The 22168-nt window shown below is 33.9% G+C and overlaps 1 long non-coding RNA gene across 1 annotated transcript in view; it reads right to left on the reverse strand.

The window, feature by feature from the left end:
• The window catches only part of LOC138710031 (uncharacterized), a 415724-nt gene that overhangs the window by 300579 nt on the left and 92977 nt on the right, over window positions 1-22168 (reverse strand). Inside the window, exon 2 of the long non-coding RNA XR_011335028.1 lies at window positions 16601-16668. This is a non-coding gene — a long non-coding RNA (uncharacterized lncRNA). The remainder of the gene's footprint in view (window positions 1-16600; window positions 16669-22168) is intronic.

The following is a 22168-nucleotide window of genomic DNA, read 5'->3' on the forward strand; positions in this document are numbered from 1 at the left end:
ACTAACATTTTTTTTTTTTCATGGAAAAGGGTAGAAAATTCTTCAATCGTCTAAACGAGTGGATTAATGATAATACCTTTTTGCAGGTTTCTGCAACTTGAATGTTCCAATTTAAACTTTTATCCATATAAATACCTAGATTCTTTACTGATTCACTGAACGGAATTTCGGTGTCGTGTATTTTAATCGTGGACAAATTTGGTATGGTACAGATTTCGATGTGTGGATAGATTATGAAATCTTGATGCAAATTATTCAGTGCTTATCGTAAGTTATGCCAAATAGGCCTATATCAATAGAAAAAAGAAAGAGAATGCAAACTGCGTCTATGAGCCAAGAAAATTCACTGAAGGGCGGTGAGATGTAATGAAGAGAGGGATATAAGTCTACATAGCCTATAGATCTAAACCGAATGCTGGTGTTATGGTAATTTTTGGGTCAGGTCATAGCTGAGATCGTTTAATAGAACGTCGCAATAGTCGAACTCTGGAATGGTGTCTGTGACTAAGATTTGCTTTAGTTTAGACGAGATAAAAAGCCAGAATCCTATGAAAATCACAAAAAAGAATTATGGACGTTTCACGCCACTTTTCTAAAAGGTTTCAGCAATCTGGCACCAGATGGTTTCATTGAATTAGTGTTCGATAGGCTGCTGGACTGAACACACGCCAGAAACAAAGAACGTCGATTGGATTTCTGACTGCAGAAGATTGTGAGACTAATAGGCCTACAGTCTTACTAATAAACCGTGTATAGTTTTTATATGAGACTTATGCAGAGTTGAGAAAGAAAACGTTACTACAGTTCATGAGGATTTACTTGTCTAGTCCCTTTTAGAAAGAGAGAGAATGCTCACCATCTCTCTCTCTACCCTCATTTATGATGGTCGACACTCCTTCAAACGACCACGAGTTACCAGTGGCGGCATTCTCTTCCTCTTCAAATTCTGACTCCACTCCGCCAGAAAGTTCGTCCATGTCCGTGTCGTCCAAATTGATTACGAACGAATAATAAATTTCCATCTACAAGTCCATCCTTCGCCCAATAAAATTTTTCAACTTTTTCTACGTGTTTACAGGCCTTCCTCTAATTTTCTTCCGTCACTTTTGCAAGTGCGCTCATTTTTAACCTGTTACACACGTTTTTTTAAGAATCCCATTCGGGGGTTTCTTTCCTGGAGATCGCAGCACGCTTCCAATTCCGCTTCCGCTTTCTTTTGTTTTTTTTTTTTTCTCTATTTTAATCCTGTTAACACCACGAGATGATATATCTGTCGCTGCAGCAGTTCTTTCGATGAAACTCGGCACAGATATTGTTTGTTTTCCGCATTTCAGTGCCTCATATTCTCCAGTAAAGAATTTATATGCATTAATAACCATGTTCATACCGTCCGACTTCAAGGCTTTCCCGCGTTTTCCCATATTGCCTACCATTATTATTAAATACAAGAGCACAACACTCAATACAATATTTAAGGTAACAGTGAAACCATGCATCTCCGAAAACATTTTAATTTGTGAATTATATTATATTAACTTGGTACAACAAGATACAAACTCGTCCACACCTGTGGAGTAACGGTCAGCGTGTCTGGCCGCGAAATCAGGTGACCGGGTTCGAATCCCGGTCGGGGCAAGTTACCTGGTTGAGGTTTTTTCCGAGGTTTTCCCTCAACCCAAAACGAGCAAATGCTGGGTAACTTTCGGTGGTGGACCCCGGACTCATTTCACCGGTATTATCACCTTCATTTCATTCAGACGCTAAATAACCTGAGCTGTTGATACAGCGTCGTAAAATAACCCAATAAAAAAAAGACAAACTCACTTCACTATTCACAAAATACTACTAACTAATGAACTCAAACAACACCGAGACGCCACTGAGAGATCCACTAATTGGGTTTGCAAAAGTGTGAAGGGAGAAGAGAGGAGACAGGGAATTCCAAGAATTGTACAAAAGGAAACCTCTTGCCCGTCACATCTGGTGGCAACCGGTAGACAAGGACCTCAGACAAGGACAGTAGAAATCACGCCAACTTAATCCTCATGCACTGTAATAAACCGTGAATAAGCTATGGACGTATAAACAGGCTGTAACTATACAATGGGAATTGCTTTGCAGTAGTTATATACACGAAACCCCTTGTTTAAGTGTTGTATATAGCGAAAAAAATGGCCGCCCCTCTAACAGCTGTTCGTATCGACTGTCATTTTATGATGATGGTTACCTTGTAACCACAGAAGAACAAACCAAAGATCATAGAATTATTAGAATAATATTGCTGTAACTTGTACTCTTTGACCAAAATGTAGTGTGGTAATCGATTAGAGCCAGTTGTACTATCGATATTTAACACGCCACACTAGAGCGCTCTACCGGATGCAATAGAGAACCTCAGATATTCTATTACCTTTCGTAACGAAGTAATGACGAAACTACGACGTAGCTGTGTAACAGTCATACTGTTATACACGACGTATGTAGTGATTATTAGTATTTACACACGACTTATAAACGAGCTACTCATTGTATAAGTATAAGACAGTTAAACGTTTGTATATAGAGTTTTTATTAGTAAGACCGCTACTGTCTAAGAAATGTGTATAAGAGAGAAGGCAGTTAGTGGGAAAACTTTCGGAAGACAGGTAAGTAAATCACTTTAAGAAAGAACATTCATCAGTTGATGATAAACCGGAAAGAGGTCGCCCTACAACTGCAATAAGACGTGAAGACAGTGACCTGATGTGCGGGGACAGGTGGATCACACAGGATGCATTGGGCACAGTATGGCTAAGGCATCCAGGCCAGGCAGAGAGATAGCTAGATAACATGGGCCTACCTACAGACAGATAAGGTGTAGGGCTACATCAACCTACTCCAAAATATTAGGAATAGGAGCAATTTTCGAGTTGTGAACTTCTCTTTAGGACACCAGGTAACAGAGACACGTGATCTTGGTGCACAGGAAGAGGCTGCGTAGATAAGATAGCAGGTCAGGCAGGAAGCCTTGGAGCCAGTACGGGTACTGAGAAAGAGGCCGCTGCAACTGGCGTCACACGCTTACGTGATTGCTTCACAGCTTTGCATGCGACATCTTTACGAAACGGTATTTCCTTCTTACAGCAGCTAGTCATATGGACAGGTTATAAGAGAGCTAAGAGTCATAAATAGGTGTGAGTTCCATGCTACAGAATAATGTCGTTATCATCATCATCATCATCATCATCATCATCATCATCACTAGGGAGCGGATTCATATGTAAATAAATACTCTTTGTGTGAACACAGGCGCTCTTGAATTAGTTCAGAATTCTGGAGATAGGCCTACTGTACCTTCTTGACTGTTTAAAATCAAATTCTATTTCACATGAAAACACAGAAGCTATTTTCCAATTTTTCAAAATAATATCTAAAAATAGTTAACCATAAACACATAGGCCTACTTGACATTTTTTCCCGTACTAGGCTACATTGCTTACTTTTTCTATTAACTTATCACATAACAACGTTATTGATTTTTATGTATTTCTCAAAATAGGTCTAGTTACAAAAAATAAGTGCCTCTATGTTTCCTTCAATGCAGAAATTTTAATTAACAATGCTACTAAATGAGTTACGCTACGAGGGAAATTCTGCACGTAGTAAAAATATATTCATATTACAAAAAAAGAGCCATTAGAATAATAGTTAGAGCAAAGGCTAGAGAATCACGTAGATTATTGTAAAAAAAAATAGACATTCTAACCTTAACAAATAATTGATCGGCAGAAGGATAAGGGTGTCGTTCTTGATCCCACAATCCGTTTCGAGATGCATGAGCAACAGCCGCAAGAGATGTGTCGTGAAAAACAAGTCATCTATGAGCCTTGTTGTCAGCATCTTGGAGCACAATACCACATTACACATTGGACAATTTTTGGACTCATGTTCGGTGCCCGTGGCACGATCCCACGTGAAACTTTAAATCAACTTAAATTTCTGATGCAACGATTGATGCCATAGGATCTCACGTGTTAAAATCATCCTTAGCTATAATTAGTAATCATTTGTACCCAACAAAATTTTTATTGTAAATGATTTTCTATGTTTTCTTATCTTAATGTTTTTTTTTCTTTCCAAGTGTCACAAAGTTGTTTTGTTTACTTATTATTCTTTATGAATTGATTAGTAGGCCGATTTATCGAACCCTTATTTAGGGCGGCTTTTGTTTATACAAATTATCTCTCTAGCCTACTTCATAATAAATTTCCTCTTATGTAATAAAGAAAATTTTCCAACTCAGCTATGCATAGTATAAATACCCGCAGAAAGAATGATTTTCATACGCCATCATCAAATGTATCATGCTATCAAAGGGGAGTACGTTACATGGCGATAAAAATGTTCCATAGTCTTCCTGAAGACATTAAGAATCATAGCCAAAACCCTGCATTATTTAAAGTAAAACTAAAAAATTACTTAATATCTCACACTTTCTATTCTGTAGATGAATTCTTGACATTTCACAGTACTGTGTAAATATTTTAATACTATTAAATGGTAAACATATTACATTGTATAAAATATTATTGTTATTAAGGTATTAATTCTGTACATATTTCGTATTTACATTTTATATGTATTGCATTTATATTTAAACGTAAGAATTGGATATGTTCTTTATTCTATGCTATAAAGCAAATGTAAGCATATTATGGAACGAATAAATCTACCTACCTACCCACCCACCCACCCACCCACCCACCCACCCACCCACCCACCCACCCACCCACCCATCTATCTATCTATCTATCTATCTATCTATCTATCTATCTATCTATCTATCTATCTATCTATCTATCTATCTATCTATCTATCTATCTATCTATCTATCTATCTATCTATCTATCTATCTATCTATCTATCTATCTATCTATCTATCTATCTATCTATCTATCTATCTATCTATCTATCTATCTATCTATCTATCTATCTATCTATCTATCTATCTATCTATCTATCTATCTATCTATCTATCTATCTATCTATCTATCTATCTATCTATCTATCTATCTATCTATCTATCTATCTATCTATCTATCTATCTATCTATCTATCTATCTATCTATCTATCTATCTATCTATCTATCTATCTATCTATCTATCTATCTATCTATCTATCTATCTATCTATCTATCTATCTATCTATCTATCTATCTATCTATCTATCTATCTATCTATCTATCTATCTATCTATCTATCTATCTATCTATCTATCTATCTATCTATCTATCTATCTATCTATCTATCTATCTATCTATCTATCTATCTATCTATCTATCTATCTATCTATCTATCTATCTATCTATCTATCTATCTATCTATCTATCTATCTATCTATCTATCTATCTATCTATCTAAGAGAGTGTGAGTGTAGGCATACAGGCTAATTCAGGTTCCAAATCAAACCACAGCCAAAGTCCTGTCTTTTGGGAAATTGAGCAAAGCAAAGAGAAGGAGTCACGCCAGGAATGACAGCGACGCGACTATAGCTCTACTAAAGCAGAGTGACCTTCCACCGACAAGAAATAGTCCAAGTCCATGTCTTTGTACACGTTTCTGTCGTCTTCATCTTTCGTTCCATTGTAACAACATCCCAAGCTTATCGCTTCGGTCACTGTAGCGTTACCGGCAGTGCCGACTTGGGATCGTGTGTGACAAGTCTGGAAAATGGAGGACTCTCGCCAGCTGAACGAAGTTTCGAGAGAATCTATGAAGTCCACACCTGTGGAGTAACGGTCAGCGCGTCTGGCCGCGAAACCAGGTGGCCCGGGTTCGAATCCCGGTCGGGGCAAGTTACCTGGTTGAGGTTTTTTCTAGAGTTTTCCCTCAACCCAATACTTTCGGTGCTGGACCCCTGACTCATTTCACCGGCATTATCACCTTCATTTCATTCAGACGCTAAATAGCCTAGATGTTGATACAGCGTCGTAAAATAACCCAATAAAATAAAATAAATAAGAATCTATGAAATTCGTTTGAAAGTGTTAAGTCTGCAAAATGGGCACAAAATAAGCATAAGATAATGAAAAAGTGTGGCAAGGACTTCTAGGCCAATATTCTTCTAACCTGTAAGGTGGTGACTGGCATACTCCAGCAAACAGCAACAGCTTATCACAAAATCTAATTCACAACAAGTTATTGCAACACAATTACTATCATAGGTAGTTGCCCAAGTAGCTCTATTTTAACGGTATTTAGGACCTATTACCAATATCTCGGAATTTCGCCAATATATGTATTTCAGATAGCCATTGCAAAAATTAATTACAAGCTCGAGTTAAAAATTGATTATTGTGGAAATGTATTAAAGGTTAACTATTTTCAATAGGCCTATTAATGTTAAAAATAAACAACTCAACTGTTCAAAGAATTAACAAAAGATGCAAAGCCTACATTTAACAAATGACGTAGATTACGTTGATCATCCGACAAATCTTAGAACAGCTCCAAGTTGTTTGTTAGCGACACAAAATTGGAAAATATTTTGTGTACCACAATTTAAAAAATAAATAATGTTTCAAAAACGATATAAATAGAAATACTACGTCTCAGGTAAGGTTATTCGCGGACGACTGTATAATAAGAGACAAATTAATGAAGAATTCGATATATCGCCTTGCAAAACGATCTTAACGTTATTGAAACCTGGACGACAGAAAATAAAATGAAAATCAATGTCAGTAAAAGTAAGTCAATATCCTTCTGTAGAACGCATAAAGAAATTTGTCTCAGATATCAACTGAATGGTAGCCTACATCGGTGCCATAAGTGAACACTTGTAAATACCTAGGTATATATTTAAGTAACAAACTGGGTTGGGAGGAACAAGTCACTAATTCCACAAGGAAAGCCTGGAAAGCAAACATTTCACTATGCATATTCTAAAGAAATCAAACCGAAGGTCAAAAGAATTAGCGTACAAAACCCTTGTTCGCCCAATTATGGAATATGGAGCAATAGGTTGGGATCCGTACAGACAAAACCAAATCGATTCAATAGAAAAGGTCCAACGCAAGGCAGCAAAATATGTCAAAATGGGAACGGGACATGATGAAGAGATAGTAAAAGACTTAGGGTGGGAATCTCTCAAATCAAGGCGACGAAAAACTAGACTCACCGCATTGTTTAAGGCACAAATGGGACACAAAGCATGGACCGACATCAATGCTAGATTAGCAACACCATCATACTTAGGCAGGGCAGATCATATTAGGAAGTTTAAATGTAGAAAACAAAGAACGGACGTGGCAAAATTTTCCTTTGTTAACCGCACAATAGTAGACTGGAACAGTTTACCTGCGGCAATCTTTCAGGGTGGTCCTCTCAAAATCAATACATTTAGGAAAAGGTTGAGAAGATTAGACTGAAAATGTAATTGTAGGTACAGTGTAATTATCTAAGTTGTGTCATGTAATTAATTAAGTTGGTATGTAATTAATTAAGATGATATGTAATTAAGTTGATTTGCAATTAATTACGGTGATATGTAATTACTTAAATTGGTAATAGTTGGGTGAAATAGAAGTACTCATAAGTTAGATTTACTTTCGCTTATTGTAGGCGTTATTATAGCATAGTTTTTATTTATAGTCCTAGGTTTATAGCTTCTATTTATTTATAGTTAGACATAAATTTAGGTTTATTTTATTTCATTTTTTTATTTTTCTTTTATTGCTATAATTATTGTATAATTGTAATGGTATTATTGTATATTACATATCACTGCCACCGGGTGTATACCCAATTGTAGAGTTAATAAATACATACAAAAACGACAATTTGCACCTGAAGGAATACCTACAAAATTGTAGGCATGTTATACAACATAGACTAAGAGTGAATTTATTTTGTTCGCAGATGTGCTACACTCCGCCTAGCATCTCGTTTCACAAACTTGTCTAGGTCTACTCACAAAAGGACAATTACAATGTTAACATTATTTTGTATAATAAATAACTTATTATTATTATCAACTAGCCGTACCCGTGCGCTCCGCTGCACCCGTTAGAAATACATATAAAGTAATTACATAATTAAAATAGGACATTTGATCCAGGGAACATTCGTGTTTGATAGAAGGATAAATCGCTTAATATGTTACTTAATTTAAATTGCATCCAAATAATTAAAATGCGATCATTTTGGTCCAGAAACCACTCATTGGTGCAATGATAATTCCTTTAACATGTTTCTAATTTTTATTACATGCAAACATAGTTTAATGAACATTGACACCATTTAGATTTAATGTATATACTTTATTTTACTTGTTATAGGTTTCCATTGAATTATGGTAGTAACTTAATTTTAACCCTTGTTTTCTACGTATTCAGTAAATGGCGTTTGGCCCACTATGGTTCTGAACCCTTCAAATAACTTAAATTATATTATATAATATTACATTACATATATTATATTATATTATATTATATTATATTATATTATATTATATTATATTATATTATATTATATTATATTATATTATATTATATTATATTATATTACATTACATTATATTATATCAGAAGTTACTGTAATAACATTATAGCATTATGTACAACTAGAGAAACTACACTTTCCAATGGTGAAATAATAATTATACAAATCGGTTAATTTAGCTTCCGATATTACTTCATACAAACACAGAAACATTCTCTGCAGGCTATTTTTCATAGCTTTCGATTGTTGCTGTCCAAGGCCTCTTATAGACGAAGTCATTTGTTTTTTATTTCATTATACGGCCTTAGATGGCAGTTATTTTAATTTTAAAACTCATTTATCTCATTAAATATCAGTCCTATCAACATTTTTCAAGGAATAAAACTTATCGAAAATTATTTTTAAAGAAACTTTGTTATGTAATATTTTTCATGAAAATTAATAATAAGGGAGATATTTCGATTTATTTCATTGAAGCTCCCTTACAACCCCCCTTTTTAAATAAAATATTTTGAATGCCATACAGCCTAAAATCTAAGTTACAACGAACTTAATTTATATTCCAATTTTTATATAAATCGGTTCAGCCATTATCGCGTGAAAAGGTAACAAACATACAGACAGACAGACAGACAGACATACAAACAAAAATTTCAAAAAAGCGATTTTCGGTTTCAGGGCGGTTAATTATACATATTAGGACCAATTATTTTTGGAAAATCGAAAATTACCAGAAAAATTTCGGCTACAGATTTATTATTAGTATAACTTAGATTATGGACTGTGGGAAGATTATAGCATTCTACGCGGAGATAAAACATCTGCGCAGTCAGTGAATATGAGAAATCAAGGATGGACTATATTGGATCAATGGTGGAATGAGAGCTGAACGTAAACGTGCCTACAGCCTATCATCATGTCATGAAACTGACATTGTCTCTCAAGGGATGAAACTTGGGATAAATTCGGACTACTTTGCTGGCATACATGCCGGTTGGACCACGCACTATCGATTGGCCTCAGTGATGGGATATTTGATCAATATTTGGTGTCGACACAGCGCTGCTGCTTGCTTAGTGATTCACACTTTATAATCAAGTTGTTCAGCGAAGTGCAGTCAACTTGCAGCGCTATTGACTCATGACCGCGCAGAGCTGCGAGCCAGACACCTTCGCATCTATTTGAGCAACTCTAGAAAACTGTTACAAACATTCTCAAACAGTTACTAGAACCATTTCATTTAATTCGCGACAAGGTAAGCATTTTTGCTAATGACAAGAATGGTATTCACATCTCACTATTGCCAATCAACAAAATCTAAGAGGAGGTAACATTTTATTTATAAAAATCTTCCTCTAATACCTGCGCACTCCAACTAGGAAATGAACAGGCCTACTGCCTCGTTGCTGATGTAATGTCTTGGAACTGCTTGTGCAGACCCCACGCCACGAAAATGTATTTATTTATTTACTAACTTAATTATTTGCCAGCCTACTTATATATATATATATATATATATATATATATATATATATATATATATATATATATTGTTTCTTAATGTTTGTTCACTTGTTGTCTTTGAAGATTGATGATTCTATAATCAATTTATCAACCATTAGATAAATAAATAAATATATATATATATATATATATATATATATATTTATTTAATGTCTATAACAGGGCAAAGCCCCAATCACAATACACAGTACAACAGTTTATCACTGGATATCCATTTAGTATGTTAAGCCTATAGTTAGAAAGATTTCAAGTAGGTTGGCCAAACAAGTGAAGGTTAACTCTGCTGACAGTACGAAAAGTTATCGAAATAATATAAAGAAAGAAAGAAAGAAAGACAGAAAGAAAGAAATAAATAAAGAAATATAGAAAGAAAGAAAGAAAGAAAGAGAGAGAAAGAAAGAAAGAGAGAGAAAGAAAGAAAGAGAGAGAAAGAAAGAAAGAGAGAGAAAGAAAGAAAGAAAGAAAGAAAGAGAGAAAGAAAGATAAAAAGAAAGAGAGAAAAAAGAGAGAAAGAAAGAGAGAAAGAAAGAAAGATAAAAAGAAAGAGAGAAAGAAAAAAAGAGAGAGAGAAAGAAAGAGAGAGAGAAAGAAAGAGAGAAAGAAAGAAAGAGAGAAAGAAAGAAAGAAAGAGAGAGAAAGAAAGAAAGAAAGAAAGAGAGAGAGAGAAAGAAAGAAAGAAAGAAAGAGAGAGAAAGAAAGAAAGAAAGAAAGAGAGAAAGAAAGAGAGAAAGAAAGAGAGAAAGAAAGATAGAAAGAAAGAAAGAGAGAAAGAAAGAAAGAAAGATAGAAAGAAAGAAAGAGAGAAAGAAAGAAAGAAAGAGAGAAAGAAAGAAAGAGAGAAAGAAAGATAAAATGAAAGAGAGAAAGAAAGAAAGAAAGAAAGAAAGAGAGAAAGAAAGAAAGAGAGAAAGAAAGATAAAAAGAAAGAGAGAAAGAAAGAAAGAGAGAAAGAATGATAAAAAGAAAGAGAGAAAGGAAGAAAGAAAGAGAGAGAGGAAGAAAGAAAGAAAGAAAGAGAAAGAAAGAAAGAAAGAGAGAAAGAGAAAGAAAGAAAGAGAGAAAGAAAGAAAGAAAGAGAGAAAGAAAGATAAAAAGAAAGAGAGAAAGAAAGAAAGAAAGAAAGAAAGAAAGAGAGAAAGAAAGACAAAAAGAAAGAGAGAAAGAAAGAAAGAGAGAAAGAAATATAAAAAGAAAGAGAGAAAGAAGGAAAGAAAGAGAGAAAGAAAGAAACAAAGAAAGAAAGAAAGAGAGAAAGAAAGAAAGAAAGAAAGAGAGAAAGAAAGATAAAAAGAAAGAGAGAAAGAAAGAAAGAAAGAAAGAAAGAGAGGAAGAAAGATAAAAAGAAAGAGAGAAAGAAAGATAAAAAGAAAGAGAGAAAGAGAGAAAGAAAGAAATAGAGAAAGAAAGAGAGAGAAAGAAAGAGAGAAAGAAAGAAAGAATGAAAGGAAGAGAGAAAGAAAGAAACAAAGAATGAATGAATGAAAGAAAGAAACAAAGAAAGAAAGAAAGAAACAAACAAACAAACAAAAAGATCAATAGAAAGGCAGAGAAACAGATTAGATAGCCTAAATTAGATAAGATGGATTAAATAGATTATATAAGATAGACTAGATAGGCCTAACATAGTTTAAATAAGATAGGTATTACTTTAGCCAGACAGAAGATTATATTAAATTAGGCAGACAGGTTGACGGACGGATCGATAGACAGACGGATCGACGGATGGAACGACGGACAGACGGATAGACAGACAGATCGACGGACAAACGGACAGAAAGACGGAGGAGGAATGGACAGACGGACGGACTGACTGAGAGACGGACAGATATTTACAGTCGAGTTCAGCATAAAGAGTTGATTAAATTACACCATGTGTGCAATTTTAACTGCAATACCTTCCTCTGGTATAACTTCGGCCTAATTATTATCTATAACTTACTATTAATAAATCTGTAACCAAAATTTTTCTGGTAATTTTCGATTTTTCAAGAATAATTGGTGTTAACTTGTATAATTAACTATCCTGAGACCAAAAATCGAGTTTTTCAAATTTTTGTTTGTATGTCTGTCTGTCTCGATGTTTGTTACCTTTTCACGCGATAATGGCTGAACCGATTTACATGATAATTGGAATATAAATTAAGTTTGCTCTAATTTAGATTTTAAGCTGTATGGCATTTAAAATTCTTTATCTAAAAGGGGGATTATAAGGGGTCCTGAATTAAATAAATCGAAATATCTCGCTTATTATTGATTTTTATTAAAAATATTGCATAATAAACGTTTATGTGAAAATGATTTCCGATAAGTTTTAATCTATGCAAAATTTTGATATTTAACAAGATACTTACACGAATTTTAAAATGACAATGCGTCTTTTTTAGCGCTGCCTCGGACTAATAGACTACAATGAAATGAAAACAAGTGACTTCGTCTATAATGGGCCTTGCACAACAACAACGTATATTTCATACGGATATAATAATTTGTATGATAGAAATATATAAATTTTCGTCAATATTAACATACAGAGAATGTTTATGTGTTTGTATGAAGTAACCTCATAAGCTATTTAACCGATTTGTGTAATTATTAGGCCTATTTCATCATTGGAAAGTGTGGTTTCTCTAGACGGACATAATGTTTATGCTATTATGGTAACTCCTTAGTGAATCGAGGACAGGTAGGTTTAAAATAGATTCTTATGCACAGAAAACTTTAAACATAGGCCTAAACAATATTATATTACTTGATTATGTGAATTTTATTTTGTCCACATAAAATACTCTAATTTTATACACTTCAGTTTCTTTTTGTCCACAGAAGGTAATAGTATTTTTAAGAGTTTTGTCGTAAAGATGAATATTTTCCTGAGACCAAATATACAGCACATAATGGAGTAAAAAAATAGTATTTTACCGCTGAGTTCACTGGAGCTGAGTTATTTTATAAAGTGCCACAAAATAGTGCTCCTGCACTCATAATTTACCCATATTCGTTTCCTATGTTTCTTAAAATAATACTTATGTACCACACTCATTTTCATCTCCGAGAATTAACGAACAACGAGGGTGTATTGATTTAGTATGCAGTAGCTCAGTCATGTTAATTGATGCCCATAGACGCAAGCGCGCGCTTTAGAGCTCAGGAGAGCGCTTTATAGCGGAAAGGAAAGAGACAGACGAAAGAGGTAGTAGGCTATATGCTACAGACCGGCAAATCAGACAAGACTCACGCCCGTACCTGCTTGCCGTCAGGCTTGGGTTCCGGTGACGCTACAAAGCAAGTTAACTTTTAGCCTGAACCCATTGACCCGGGTTTTATAGGTTCAGTCCAGGCGGGACCCAAGAAAGCCTGCCTGTTTGCTCGTATTATAAGGTAGAGTGACTTGCATTCACGGAAGCCAGTCTGCGCTGGTTAAGATGAAACAGTACTAGTTTGAAATCTAAGTTCGTTGGCTATTCAGTCACTTAAAAAAATCTCTATCTTATGGTCCAACACGGCAGATAATTCTAGATTAAAGAAACACAGTTTTACGATTTATTGCGCTACAGAATTCATAAAGTAATAAGACAATATTATACATTTCATATTCCTGCAAAGTGCATCTGACTCATCAAAATACTCCTAGTAACGTTTCGTAACTTGTGACTAGTTGGGAAGGGAAGGGAAGGGAAGGGAAGGGAAGGGAAGGGAAGGGAAGGGAAGGGAAGGGAAGGGAAGGGAAGGGAAGGGAAGGGAAGGGAAGGGAAGGGAAGGGAAGGGATTATAGAAAAATAGTTCATTTTAACTTTTTCCTTATCAACAATTAAAAACCTCATGAATACCTGTAAAATGTATAAAAGTTTTTCGTTCTTCAGAATATTGATTTGCTATTTAACTTCTGAGGGACAGATTTCTTTTTATTTATGAAGCTGAAAGTTTGAATGGTTTGCACTAAATTTATATTACTACGATGAAAAGGAAAGTGCAGGTAATTTATAATAACTGTTGGCATTTAATGGATATTATATTGACGAGAAATAGTTTTCTTTGTCTTTATTGACGGTACGTTTCAGAAGACAACAAATTAAGTTTTCAGTAGTTTGCCTATATCTGTAGGCTTCTTGTCAGGTTTGAATGACTTGGTTCATATTTATCATGCATCTGAAAGCAGCAATCTGGCTCAGGTCGGCGGAACCCAACAATCCTTTCGGGTCACTCTTAGGACTGTTTGGGAGTCACGTGCAAACACATTGCCTGCCTGCTTGACAAGGAAGGTTGCAGGCGGGCGAACGTAAGCCCGCTCACGGACGTAAACAGTCATGGGCAAGCCTGATCGACAGTTTGTCTGTCTCTGCTATGCCGCTTGGTGAAGCTATATACAGGGATGGCCAGCGCTGAATCAGTAGATAAAGGGAAGAGAACTTATTAAAACTGTATCCATGTTAATTTTTAGATTTGTCTCAGAAGTATAAGTCCATTATAGGAATGTAAGTTTTAATTTTAATGATCATTTTTCACAAGTTTCTTTTTTTATTCAAAAGGAATATTTTCTCAACTTTTTTTATAGAAAAGTGAAATTTTCAGACATATTTATTTAGTAGCCTTACAGGTACTGAAACAATGTTTTCGTAAGTCTAATATATCGTAAATACGTATTACTGAAGAGAGTGTTTTGAAAATTTTGAAAATATTTGCATGGAAAATGTTTGTAAGGAAATGAATAAAACAGAGCAACTACTGTTACATCATAAACAAAAGACATGTGCCCATGCGTTGTAAAAATATCAGCTCCGTAGTTTCAGAAGATTTCGAGAAAATAATTTAATATTCTGATGATAGGAAGTTGCACACCAGTATCAACTTAAAAGCATAAAGCGATAAGAGTTTTGTTATGTAATATTACTTATAGTTAAAACATATGCTTAGGTAACTTTGCTTTGTACTATAATATTGTTTTGATTAGTTTATTGATTACTTTTATAAGGCTAAAAAATATCATCAATATAAATTCCAGCTCATCATGTCATGCTCAATCTCTCTTTTTTTTTTTTTTTTTGGGACATAACTTTCTTTATGAATGATGTGTTTTATTCACTTAGTACAGTATAGTTGTACTACTATTAAATGTATGTGAATATTCCTTCTTAACTCTTTATTATGTTATTAACATTAAAATACAACTGCAATTTTAAGAAATTGGTGTTAGTACTTTTTTCAGATAATATACGTAATATCAAACAGAAAGAAGCCATATAAAAACGACACAAAATTTCACGTTCCGTTTGAAGTTTGTGCACCACTGTTTTCTTAATATAACCCTTCCTCCTTCCATATCTAGCGCTTGATGCCAGCGCATGACGTGAAGGTCAGAAAAATGTGCTTGCTTTGACATCACTGCAGTAGCTAATAGTACGTTAGCTTAGCATTCCAAATATAACTATGCTCATTTGAATTGTGTTAAAATAGATCAAATGAATAAACTGTGCAATAAATGCAATGCAAAAAATGGGGTAATGAGCCAAACGGATTATGTTGTGCTGTTGTTAAAATTATTCCTCCTGGGATTCAAGTGTCCCTACAACCAATAAAAAAACTTACTTATCGGAGTACATCCATTATCTACACACTTTTTAAATAATACCTAGGTATAAGATAGTACAACAGCTTATTTTAAATGGTATCATTTCGCGCAAAAGAAATGTATAAAGTCAATTCTGTGCCATTATTTAAAGTTCAGGCATAGGCTTATAATTTAATTGGAAATCTTCCAGCTCAAGGGGACACTCAACTATATTTTGGAACTTTTTTCCTATTTGACCAATCTTTTTCAAATTTGGAGACAAAGTTTAATATACACATGGAAAGTAACATGCAAAATCTCAGCTCATTAGATCCAATACTTTTCAAAATAAAAAATATTTCAATTTTTAATCAATCATTAATTGAAATATCACTTTTAATTATCATTTTTTATTTTTTGGCTTTGTGCATTTGACTGTGACTTCTCAATGAATAGGGTAAGAATTCTGCGTATTGATTTAGTTCTGTCACGTAAATTAGTGTAGAAATTTAATTTTTCATTTCTATGACACTTTTTCTCCAATTTTTAAGTTGAGTGTCCCCTTAAAGAAAGAATCTTCAATTCTTACAAGTATATTTCATTTTAGTATATTACTAATTGTCTATTAGGTCTAATATAGTATCAATATTAAAAGTAGAATTGACTGAACAACTCCAGAAAGTATTGCAGGATAATATCAGCTAAATTCATAGTTTTAAATACAACTTTAGAAAATGATTCAGGGGCAAACGACTTACAACTTACAAAAAGCTATTATTCACTAAGTAATTGCAAAACTGTAATTAAATTTAAGTCAATATTTATTTCTAACAAGTGCAGCGAAGCGCACGAGTATGCCTAGTAATATAATAAATTACAATGTAATTAACTGAAAAAATGGGGATTAAGTGTGGTAGGCTATAGGCTATAGAATGTAGTAAAATGGACAAAGGAAAGAAGAAAAGGATGTAAAGAATATATTTTAAAGACGACTGATGATCGTCTACGAAAATCGCCAAGGGTAAAAAAACCAAATACTGAAACACTTACCGGTACTTCAAGACCTCCAAAACGATGGAAGGAGTTACACGTCTGATGTCCAGAGAAAGCAGCATCCGCTGAAAGAAACAGAACTAATATAGGAATAATAATAATAATAATAATAATAATAATAATAATAGCAACAATAATAATAAACTACTATGTGTAGTGTAGTGTGTTTCTGAAATATAGCTACTGCAATATTATTGGTACGTTCTATATGGACGAAAAAAAAAAAATGTATTCAGAGCCTATACTCTATACAGTAGAATCTCTATTATCCGTGTTAATGAAGGGGATGGACCGAACGGTTAATCGAAAAAATCGGATAATCCGTGGTGGATCAGAACTTCACTGATTTAAGTGTGGTTGTTAACAACGAGTTGTTAAGTTGCAAGGAAATTCCTTATAATGGCTGTCGGAAGATAGGAAGAGAGGACGTTTCATGTTTTAGATTTACGTACCGATACTTTATATGCTTTATCCTTGGTTGTTATTAAATTGCATACAGTTGTAATTCCAATCTCGTATTCTGAGATGATCCATAGTTTCTCGTTCTGCACTTTTTGATACTTAGTACAACACGATTTATTTTGATACCCGTGGAAGGAATTTCATATAGAAGTTATAGGTACAGTACGATAACTCGAACAGTAGACCAGACTGTGTAAGGGCGAAGTCTTGTAATAATTCTCTCTCAAAAAAATAACGTGCTAATATAATGTACAGAACTTCATATATTTCTGTAGAAAAAAGAAGCAAGAGGAAGACAGTCGGATAATCCGACAATCGGTTAATAGGGTGACGGATAATCGAGGTTCTACTCTACAATATCAATTCTAATAGGTCTATCTTCAGATTATCTCTTATTTCTAATGCTTAAATAAGATAGGCTAGTCCATTCCAAAATTCAAATGAAAACTAGATTTATGCCGCTGGTTCTTCCTAAACGGGAAATGTGTAGCCTATTATACAGCTGTAAGTTGCGGTGGAACTATATTTTAGCCCGAAAGATCACCTAACTTGACTGCAATGGATTTTTACGTCTGAGGTCACTGCAGAGCATTGGTAGGCCCACTATGGAGCTGAACTGAATATCGAAATTGAACTATAACAAGCACGCACAGTTATTAGCATAATAATTGCTGTGAGAATAACCTGATAGGTCGAGCAGTAGCTCAGTAGTCTATCATAGGTTTTGTTGGAGTTTATTAGGTCTAAGTTTCTATAGCTGCCAGAATGAAATTTAAGTTCCAAAAATGCTAAGAATTCTATGACAAATTTTATATGTTTTCCCCATCAATAACAGAACTTCTTTCAGTAATTGATTAAATGGCGATCTTACTCGTGTTAATTATGTAATTTACATAGACAACATAAGATCCATCAGTCACAACACAACATCAATATTGTATATAGTACCTTAAGACATTTCATTCTTCGAACAATGTGAATTTTAATTAATTCTTTTAAGCTAATATATTCATTTTATTTATTTTTTCATAATTTATTTTAACATTACTGATAATTCGTATAATTCTAATTGATTAATTTGTATGCATACTGTAACATGAGTTATATGTATACACAATCAATTTCAATTTCAATTTTAAAAGTATGCATCACATTAAATTAATTATCCTCCAATTTTATTTATAGTTTTATACATAAAGCTCATGAAGATCCAACGCCATGTATGATACATTGCTCATTTGTTATTTGCTCAATTTGATCAAGATTCAGATTACATATTTTATTATATCTGATGATGCCCAATAAGGCGAAAACGTTAATATATTCCATGTTCATATAGCAAATAAATATTTTCAAACAGATGTGTCTTATGATTGAAATTTATATATACTTATTTTATTAATTATGTAGGCATGTGCGGCTTACAACTGTTTCGGTGCTATTGACAACAAACACACCTTCAAAATATACAGAAAACCAACCACCACCACCACCACCACACATACACAACACATCTAACCACCCCACACAACACAAACATGCTGCATTCAGGACAATGGTACACAGATTACTCAACATAACCATGAGCCAACAACACTATAATGAAGAAGTGAACACAATCAAATACATAGCACAAGAAAATGGTTACAACCCAAACATAATAGACAACATCATAAGAAAGACAAAACAAAAACTCAACAAACACAAAAACACACAAAACACAACACAAATACAAGAACACAAAAAATACATCACACTAACATACGAAAACAAAAACACACACAAGATCGCATCCTCATTCAGAAAACAGAAATACAACATAGCATACTGAACAGAAAACACACTACAAAGACATCTCACAACACAAACAAATAAATACAACCACACAGGCGTATACAAAGTCACATGCAATAGTTGCGATAGTTTCTACATTGGACAGGCAGGCAGATGATTCCAAACTCGATACAAAGAACACATCAAAGCAATAACCAGAGGACACAATACATCTACATATGCCGAACACATGACTAATGCTAACCACACATACAATAACATAAATACAGACATGGAAATCCTACACATACAACCCAAAAACCAAAAACTCAACACACTAGAACAATATGAAATATACAGACACACTAAAACACACCCCAATCAAATTCTCAACACACAGATCAATTTCAGAACACACACACTAATTGACACAACTCTTCATCACACGAACGCACCCACACAACAGGCAGCGAAGTTGAGATGACACCGAGACACAGAAGACGCTGAGGATGGTGTGAAGTAGCACCGAAACAGCTGTAAGCCGCACATGCTTACATAATTAACACGAGTAAGATCGCCATTTAATCAATTATTTATATTCAAGTGTTAAAAGTAGTGTACGAAAGATTCAACATGGATTCTTTCAGTAAGTGTACTTGCTCTACAGATTCCACATCGCCACAGAGTTGATCTTCTAAGCCATTAAGTATCAGTAGATGTCAATCGTTCTCTACAGTTGATGATCACGAATTTTGGAGAGATGGTTTTATAGTATGGTAAATGGCAATATCGCGAGAAACTCGACCAATTTCCGTCTTTGCTTACCTACTAGAAGTTTTACTTCCACTAGGCAAGATTTGAACTCGGATTTAAAGTGTGGAAAGACGGTATTAGATTTACTAGAAAGATATCTGCATGTTATCATGATCTGTTCTGTAGGTATGTTAACTTATTTATATTATCCCTGCAATCAGTCCTGCACATCTTCAACTATGTAGGCCATTTCATTTTCAATATCTGTGATAAGCTTATTCAAGTATTTCTTTGATGATTTGAACAAGTGCATGTTGAAAGCGGCTTTAACAACAGCAATTAATCTTCTTCTGTTTCTTTATTTTAAATTCAAGTTTAATTTCCACCCTTCAATGAACTTCGAAGGAAAAGTCATGCAATCTTAAGGGGAGAGGATGGTATTTTTTAAAGCCTTTTTCCTATTTGGTGTAAAATATTAATTTTTCGCATGTAGAGAGCTCCTAGCTGTGGCAACTAAACCAAATAAAAATATTTTGAAAAAAAAAAAAATATTTGGGGGCCCAAATTTGAAAAAAAAATATATACCCACCGATATAAGGAGAGAGGATGGTATTTTTTAAAGCCTTTTTCCTATTTGGTGTAAAATATTAATTTTTTGTATGTAGAGAGCTCCTGGCTGTGGCAACTAAACCAAATAAAAATATATAAAAAAATTATTTGGGGGCCCAAATTTGAAAAAAAATATATATATATATATATATATATATATATATATATATATATATATATACCCACCGATATATCCAAACCGTTTTTAAAGATAGATTCAAACAATGTTTTGCAATGTATTTGCAAAAGCATTTCTACAAACTGTCTGTAACAGAATTTTGATATTAGTCCCTGCATTTGTAAAATAAACAATTAAAATTTAATAACAATTTTCTGATTTCCTTTCTTGCAAACAAACGGACGTATTTTTTTAAAATGAAATCAATTAACAAAATTCTGTTACAGAGAAAAGTTTCCTATAGTCTAAAAAATGTGTGTTCTAAATTTCATGCATGTATCTTTAATAGTTCAGAAATTATATTCATTTTTGTCTGGCAATGTAGCAAAAAAAAATGAAGTTACTGAAAACCGATAAAAGCGGGCGAGTGATTTAAAAATCCATAGCGCAGAAAGTTTAAAAATGACGTCTCAACATCCGATAAGGGCACAAATACCCACAAAATGTTATGCTATGCATTCCACACATATCAAAGGGTATATTTTAAAGAAAAAAAAATTTTGAAAATTTAATTTACCGGAAACAACAATAAAATTGGGCGAGTTATTTAAAAATCCATAACCAGGAAGTTTAAAAATGGCGACTCAATATCCGATAAGGGCACAAATACCTACAAAATGTTATGCTATGCATTCCACACATATCACAGAGTATTTTAAATAATTTTTTTTTAATTTACTCATTTTTCACCAAAAAATACCATCCTCTCCCCTTAATTTGAACACGTGCTTAAAACTGTTTTTATAATTTCATCTATTTCATTAACTTACACGCCTACTACCCCTCTAGTTTAACATACATTCTCCGAAATTGTTCTTCCCTAACATAACAAAGTAAATAATTATATGTTCGACTGTGTTTCATCAGTTGTGATTTCCAATAGATTTTTTTTTTTTTCCGCATATAATCATTGCCTTTTCTCTTCGAGTTTATATTTTTAGGGAAATTGGTTCAGCTTGTGCGTTGCTATCTGTAATCCCTCCTGCGTTTATGCAATAAAAATATGGTCATCTGCGTACAAGATGATTTTATTAACTTAATTTCCTCTTCAGCCAGTTTAATCACATTTCCATTATCTTTGTGTGACATTTTAATTTTTAAATGAAAATGTAATGAGATGATTTGAGTGAATTTTCTAGTCCAAAGTGTCTGTCAATACGAACATATTGTCTTATATTTTCATCTTTATTCCATTGATCTTCCCCCCCCCTTTTTCTTTCCTTCACTCTTCTCTTGATCTTCCTCTGTCTTGTCTTCTCTCCCGATTTATACAATTCTTCACTGCTTAACCTATTTAGTCTATTTCTCTCGTTTTGTCTTTTTTCTCGTTTATTCATCTTCAGCTATCTCTATTTCCTTACCTTCCATTTTATAATCTGCCTCTATGTACATTACTTGTATGGTATTTCACTTTACTTATTAATGAATTTTAATAGTTTTCGCGACACGTTTTCTACAGGCCTACTTTTTCTCTCTGATCGCTTTTTTTATTTACGTTTTTCCTTATTTCCATTTCTTCCTTTCGACTAATGAACAAGGCTCCCAATTTCTGGATTTACCGACAGTCTGTAGACTGTAGAGGGACAGGTGGCTGTGATCAATTATTAATAATCCCAACTGCTTTCCCGAGAAACGTTCAGCGATACCGAAGAGGGGGGTCTGGATAACCCTACACGCAAAACTCTGAGCAACCAGCGTGTGACGCGCTGGAAGGATGCCGAGAAATAAATGCAGATCACAACACGAGTGCGTATATGACTCCGTGAATCATGCAAGCCTCTCTACTGCTT

The sequence above is a fragment of the Periplaneta americana genome, chromosome 12 (genome assembly GCF_040183065.1).
Source record: "Periplaneta americana isolate PAMFEO1 chromosome 12, P.americana_PAMFEO1_priV1, whole genome shotgun sequence".
Taxonomy (NCBI): Eukaryota; Metazoa; Arthropoda; class Insecta; order Blattodea; family Blattidae; genus Periplaneta; species Periplaneta americana.